Consider the following 7,877-nt stretch of genomic DNA (forward strand, 5'->3'; position numbering starts at 1 on the left):
CTGTTTCGTCAGAAACTCAAATAGGTTTGAACAAATTAGCCAACAAACAAGAGCAAGACTATTTCTGGGATCAACCCACACTTCATGCGTACCAACACAAAATACATAAAATTATGAGAAATGGTTTTAAAAGCAGGTTTGATTTGGGATTAATATATCAGTTAACTTAATAAAATCCTGATGAACACTCCATTTTTTCCATTTTCAAGTGTTAGTATTGTACTGTTGTAAAGTTGTTATATACTCAAATAGTGGAGTTATATTCAATTAAAAATCTGTTAACCCGTTAAACTCGAGGTTCCCCAGATTTGGGAAGACCGTGAACACTCTCGCAGCAAAAGGAATACAACACTGCCCTTATTATTGTAATGACCTCGCCGGTAACATAACGATGTCCAGTCAAGTACTTGAAGGAAATTCGCCCGAAATTTATCGGGCGAATTTTTCGCGAGAGAAAACCGGCAGCAAGTTTTTGTCGTGGTGACAGCCAATCAGCGTTCAACAGCGTGACAACTGATTGACATGTGTAACGTAACAGCCAATCAGCGTTCAACCGTCAAACTCAGTGCAGTCTAGTCCGGGGTGAACTGCAGCATGGAGGAGAAAGTGATTGTTGCAGTTTGTGACTCCCGAAGCTCTATATATAATAATATATAATATAATATAATTGTATATATAATATCCCGGCTAACAGCTCTGTGCGCCTCCGGATGGCCGTAGCGTGCGGAGCTCTCATAGGGATTGGGCTTCTCGGGGTTTGTTTACTGGCGTTGCTATAGTTTCCGGTCGTGTGTGTTCCAACGGTTTATAAGGTAGGCACATCTAATAAATGTCTGTCTAATCAATACTTCATTTTGTTTATGTCAGTTTAATTTTTGACTGCAAATGAGCACTGTTCGCATTCCAAAAGGCACAAGCTCTTACTTGACTGTTTTCAGTCTGTGTTTTTAGTTTTATGGCACATAATGATGGCTTAAAAAGCCAAACATATATTTTTTTGTCTAGACCAATTGATTTGAAAATGTACAATTTCCTAATACTAGACGCACTTCTGATCAGATATTAAAGAGATTTAATACAAACAAACACATTTGTACTTATTTTCTCACCCATGAGAATCGATAAGAGAATCGATAAGGAATCGGATCGATAAGCAGAATCAGAATCGGAATCGTGAAATTCTTATCAATTCCAATCCCTAGCTACAAACCAGGTCACTGAAACCCGTAACCAGCAGCGAAAATCCACAACAACAACCGGTTACCCAGGCAACCCCCCAACCCGGTCGCTCCAACGGGCAAGCCCCGTTGGAGCGGGGGATGGGCACGGGGAAAGGGAGGGGCCGGGCTGGAGGCCAAGTTGCTGAATGTGGTGAACGACAGGGAGGGGAGACAAGGATAGGGTTAGGTTGGGACCTAGGGCCAGAACACTGAGATGTGCGGGTCCGGGGACTATTCGCACCGGTGCGGGGAGCTGCAGGGCTCGCTGGAGCAGGTTGAGGGGTTGCGTTGCCTCGATAAGGGGCCAACCTGTCTCTGTGGAGAGCCACCCTCCTTCCCCGAGGTGGTAGCTGGACCCTGTACACCACCTCCCCCATTCTCTCCAGGATCCTGCATGGCCCGATCCACTCGCTATCAAGCTTCGGGCATCTTCCCTTCTTTCTTTGCGGGCCGTAGGTCCAGACCAGCTCCCCAGCCTCAAAGTCCCTGCCACGAGAATGCACATCATAGTTCCTTTTCTGCCTCACCCCTGCGCTCAGCAGCTGTCCCCTGGACTCTGCTGCCCCAAAACGGCTAATCATCCCCCCGACTAAAGCGTCCGCTATGGTCTCTGCCCCCTGGTCAGGCAGAGCGTACGCCTCCGGCCACTTGGTAAAATAGTCCATGGCTGTGAGGACATACTTGTTCCCCCTCTCTGTGCAGGGTAGTGGGCCCACCACATCCACCCCAACCCTCTCCATAGGGAACCCCACAGGGGACTGCCATCACAGCGGCCACAGAAATCCTCGACCTCCCTCTTGTGCTGCCCCCAGTAGAAGCCAAGGCGGAGGTGACGCAGGGTCTTTGTCACCCCAAAGTGCCCCGAGCCCACAGCACCATAGACCGCTTGAAGCACTTCCCCACGCAGAGAGTGAGGCACCCCCACCTGCCACCTCTCCTCTCCGGTGGCGGGTTCCTTCCAGGCCTGCTGAAGCACACCATCCCACAGCTGCAGGGCCTCGAACTTAGCCCACAGTCCCTTGGTGACCAGGGAGAGAACGGCCACTTCTTAACATGGGGGCCGCCGCTGTAGGTCCAACCACTCACAGTGGCCGAAGGTCTGCATCCTCCTCCTGCTGCTGTCTCCATCCTGCAGTGTCGACCTCCCGGAGCTCACAGCTGACTGGGGACGCCACCTCCACTGCAGAACATCCCTCCTCCCTGCTGCACAGCTCCTTCTCACGGCTCTCCCTCCTTTCACATTAGCAGCAGCCATCCTGACTGCAGGGGCATCGGGAGAGAGTGTCTGCATTAACATGGCGTGCCCCTGCCCTGTGCACCACACTGACGCTATAGGACTGCAGCTCCTCGATCCACCGTGCAACCTGCCCTTCTGGCTCCTTGAAAGACATGAGCTACTTCAGCGCGGAGTAGTCAGTCCTTACAGTGAAGTGCAGGCCACAGAGGTAATATTTGAAGTGGCGTACAGCGCTAACAATGGCCAGCAGCTCGCGACGAGTGACACAGTAGCGGCGTTCAGCTTTGTTAAATGTCTGCTGTAATACGCCACCACTCGATCCCCTTCCGGCCCGTCCTGTGTCAGCACGGCGCCATTGCCAACGTTACTAGGGTCCGTGTCCAGGATGAAGGGCAGGGCAGGGTCAGGAGGGGAGAGCACCGGGGCTTTGGTGAGAGCTCCCTTGAGTGTTTCGAAGGCAGACTGGCAATCCTCTGCCCACACAAACTCCCTGTCCTTCTGTAGCAGGCGGAACAGGGGAGCGGCCACACAGGAGAAGCCCCTCACAAAGCGTCTGGAGTAAGACGCCAGTCCGGGGAAGCTTTTCAGCTGTCTGGTACCAGTGGGGGTAGGCCAGCCCTGGACAGCTTGCATTTGTCCTCCATGGTGCTAATGCCTTCTCCCCCCAACTTATGTCCAAGGAAAGTTACCGTTCTCCTCAGGAAATGGCACTGATCAGGATGGAGCTTCAAGCCCGCCGCAGCAACTCTCTCCAGAACCAGACGCAGCGAGGCAAGTGCTGTCTTGAAGGAGCCCTCGTGTGCCAGTATATCGTCCAGGTAGACGATACACTGCTGCCGGGGGATGCCGGCGAGAACTCTGTCCATTAGCCTCTCGAAGGTTGCAGGTGCATTGCAGAGACCAAAAGGGAGGACCCGAAACTGCCACAATCCTCTGCTAGTGCAGAATGCAGTCTTGGGTCTGGCATCAGGGGCGAAAGGGCACTGGAAGTAGCCAGAGTGGACATTGAGTGAGGAGAACCAGGACGACCGAATGCGCGGGATGGGGTCCTTCCTTGTTACTGCATTAAGTGGCCTGTAGTCGACACAGAATCTCCACTTACCCCCCTTCTTAGGCACCATCACCACGGCTGCTACCCAGGGACTAACTGAGGGCTCTATGAGGCCCGCCTGCTGCAGCTCCCACAGCGCCTGGTCCGCAGCCTCCTGGCGGGCCAAGGGCAGACGACGCGGGCGCATTCTGATGGGCCTGGCATCCCCAGTGTCGATTTTGTGCTGCACCAGGTGCGTCTGACCCACATCGCTCTCTTTCAAGGCAAAGCTGTCCTTAAACTCCACCAGTAGTCGCCACAGCTGCTCCTGCTGTTGAGGGTCTATTCCATCACAGTGCCCCCTGCCAAATTGCCTGCACAGTAGACAGCACAGTCTCCTCACCTGTCTGGGGAAGCTGGGCAGGGCAGGGGAAGGGGCCCAGGCTCATGGAGTGGGGTGCCGGGGAGGCAAGGGAGTAGACGGCAGGGGCCGCAACATTGACACGAGGTGATGGGAGGGAGGGGGAAGGGTTCCGGAAGGAGGACTGGGTCAATGGACACGGATCAGGATGACAGAGTGGCTGGAAGGTCTTTGCAAGGGGGTGAAGGGGGCCGGGGACGTGTGACTGGTCCATCTGAGCTGTTGTCGGTGGGGCCATATAGACTGTGGGCCCTCCTTAGAAGCCAATCGCCCCCCTCTCCAGGTCCAGCAGGTAGCCTGTGCACTGCAGGAAGTCCAGCCCTAGGATACGGGGGTCCTGCACAGCTGCTACTCACACTGGGTGGAGGACAGTCTTTCCCCCCAGGCAGATGGACAACAACCCCTTCGCTTTCATGGGAGCCCTCTCCCCGTGACTGTGGGGAGCTGCACAGTTGTAGGTTCGAGTACTGTCCAGTTTGGCAAAATGTCTGGCCTCACCAGGGTCACTGTAGACCCTGTATCGACTAAAGCCAAACAGGCCACCCCCTCAACAGTGACAAGACCATGACAAAAGTCCCCCGCCCAGGTCCGCCCCACCACGACAACAGGCTCCGGGCTGCTGTCGTCTGCTCCTGGGGGGGGGCTGGAGCCCCGCCCCCCCCCGGCTGCGATGGTGGGCTCCTCCAGACGATGCCGGCGGGGGTACGGGCGCAGGGCCTCTCGTCTCCCCAATTACGGGGACCCTGACTCGTTTCCATGGGCTCTCAGTGAGCTCGTCCACCCAGGCTGGCTTCTGTGAGTCCTCACTCCTCTCCCTTGCCGATCTCACCATCGGCTGAGGAGCAGGATGACTGTCGATGGCTCCTGCTCACACCAGCTCCCTCTCTATGGCCATCTCCAGGGCCTCTTGCAAAGTCTGCGGGTGGGCTAGCTGGGTCTGCGTGCGTAGTGCGTAGAAACTGATCCAGAGCGAGTTCGCTCTGCACGGCTGGCGGGATGTCGGCGTATGCTCGCCGAGACAGGCTCTCGATATCGCTGGCCAGGGCTCGCAGTGTCTCCCCCGGCATCCTGCGCCTATTACAGAGTTCTGAGCGCATTATCCCCGGCTTAACACACAGTCCAAAATGCCTCCTTAGTGCCCCCACTAGGGCAACATAGTCCCCCTGTCCTCTGGGCTAAGCAGCAACAAACATGACAATGCGTCGTCCGCCAGACACATCGCAAGCTGCAGCGCTTTGACCTTCACTGACCATCCGGCAGCATTGGACAAAAAATCAAATTGCGCATGGAAAGCTTCCCAGTCTGCCTTACCGGTGTATCTAGGCGTCTTGATGGACACCGGGCTCGATGTGAGAAAGGCACCGTCATGTCTGTCGCCGTCTTGTGGCGGCCACGGGCAGTCGACGCTGCAAACTATGCGGGAAAAATATTTTTTTTCAACAGCGCCCGGTTCCCGTTGGGTTCTTCCCCTCAACAGAGACTCCGAAGCTACTCCATACTATATATTATTTATTTATTTATACGCCCCCTCGCCGTAGTCGTCCATCTCTATCTTCACCCGACATTCCGCAGGGAGTATTATTGTTGTTGAGAAAAAGCAACAACAAAAACAGAGCTAACGGCGTTAGCAACTTCAGCCGACTCGCAGAGCAGAACCATATATATATTTTTTAAAAAGCTTTCACTTCTGACACCAATGTAATGACCTCGCCGGTGACATAGCGATGTCCAGTAATAAGTACTTGAAGGAACTTTAATGTTACAAACCAGGTCACTGAAACCCGTAACCAACAGCGGAAATCCACACCAACAACAACCGGTTACCCGGGCAACCCCCCAACCCGGTCCTTTCAACGTGCAAGCCCCCCCCCCTCCTGTTCTCCCAAGCCCCTCCCCCAGCTGACCTGATGATTCGCCCCCCACACTGATGACAAGTAGAACATTCCAATGCATGCAAATAGACCAACTGGCAAAACGGACAACGAAATACAATGCAACACATAACACAAAAACTCTTTAAATGTCCCTACATTATGTAGAAATAGTCATATCAAATTAAACATGAAAAACTATGCTACAAGCACATATAAGTATTTTTTACACACACCAAACACAACTAAAACACCAAGCATATTAATTAGACAAATTAAACAATTACAAATGGGCTGGAGCTTAAGAGGTTAATATTTAGTTTTTAGTTATTTTGAGCTGCAAAAGAGCCAAAAGTAAGCAATAATATAACCAACTTGTTTGTGTGTAGTTAATCTACTAATAGGAAATACTTAAATCACATCTGTGTGTGTGTGTGTGTGTGTGTGTGTGTGTGTGTGTGTGTGTGTGTGTGTGTGTGTGTGTGTGTGTGTGTGTGTGTGTGTGTGTGTGTGTGTGTGTGTGTGTGTGTGTGTAAGTGTGTGTAAGTGTGTGTGTTCATGTGTGCGTGTGTGTGTGTCATTGGGGGAAAAGTGTATTGGTCAAGTCCACTCTTTATTAAGATTAATGAACAGCTTGACATTTTTAGTCCTCTGTCTCAATCAATAATTGTAATACTCATGAGGGCCAATGGGGATCTAAGCCTGCTGAAAACATATTGTGGCCACAGGGTGCATGTTAAATGTCCAAGTGGTAATCAATGCAACAAAATTAGCTATCGACCCTTTATAATTTTGTAATAGGTTATCTATTGGTTTACTCTTTCAGAAAAATCCAATATCAGTCGGATGGAATTGTGCTAGTAATATTGCTGTGGGAGTGGGAGTTTGTGTAAGAGTGTGCATACATGTGGGAATGATGCTGGTATGTGTGTTTGTGTGTATTGGTGCCAGAGTAAGGATCTATAAGTGCAGAAGGCACATTCTATATAAATACGAGGCTATTGATGACCTGCGTGCGTAGTGCGTACACTATACTATATTTTCAGACACGCTGTTTTTTTCAAAAGCAAGGTAGAAAACATTTCATGTAAAGATAATGTTCATTATAAATAAATACTCTTCTACCAAAAATAAACACATGACCTGGTAGTGAAACTTGCAAGTCTCTTATTTGTTTAAACATGATTCCTAACAGCTAACACTTCCACCCCATCCTCTCTGCATCCCCAGGGAGGGCAGTGTCAGCTGGGTCCAGAGCTGCTGAGCTGGGGCAGCAGAGAGCTGGGCCACGATGGGCATGGCCGACCAGAGGCGACCGCCAACGAGGAGGGCCCACTGCGGCCGTTTGCACAGGGCTGCATGGGGAAGGTGAAGCTGCTGGCTTGTGGATCCAGTCACTCCGTTGTGTCTACAGGTACGGTCACCATGGGTTCCTCAGTTGTACTCAAAGTAGGCCTTTGAGTTTAGTTAGGTATTGTGCCTCAACTCTAACTTTGCAACAGATGATACAAACATTCAAAGATTAAAAGGCTTTTGGGGATTTTTTATGTGCGTAATCCAACGTGAAAGGCAGTTGTGAAAAACCCTTGTGGAAAAGTTAGATTGTATTGTAGTCATGGGAAATGAAGGTATTTTTTTTATGGTTGCATGCACCTCTCTGGGCAGAGATGGTTGTGCTCGATTCCTAGAGAGATACAAGAGAGATACAAATATGCCGGGCAATGGAGTGTGAACAGAGCCTGTCCTGTTGCTGTGAATAGGGATGTATAGTGTTCAAAATCTGAATCAATGGCAAAAAATGTGTTCCTTTGCCAAAGGGCTAAGGCTGTTCCACTTATTTTCGAATTTGATGGAAGCCTTGCTCACAGGAAGAGGAAGAGGCTCTGGCGGTACATTAGCTGCAAGAAGTCATAAATCAGTAGCCCAGATAAGTCTTATAGATCAACCTAACACAGAGATCCTATACCTCTGCCATCATTACAGCGAAAAAAAGGGTGACACGTCTGATTGATTAAAATGGTGCTGGCTAGCTTGGGCTAAATCATGTTAAGTGATGTGACATTGCAGTTTCACATATCATATTTCTGTCAAGACAATG

Source organism: Gadus chalcogrammus, chromosome 6, assembly GCF_026213295.1.
Source record: "Gadus chalcogrammus isolate NIFS_2021 chromosome 6, NIFS_Gcha_1.0, whole genome shotgun sequence".
Classification (NCBI taxonomy): Eukaryota; Metazoa; Chordata; class Actinopteri; order Gadiformes; family Gadidae; genus Gadus; species Gadus chalcogrammus.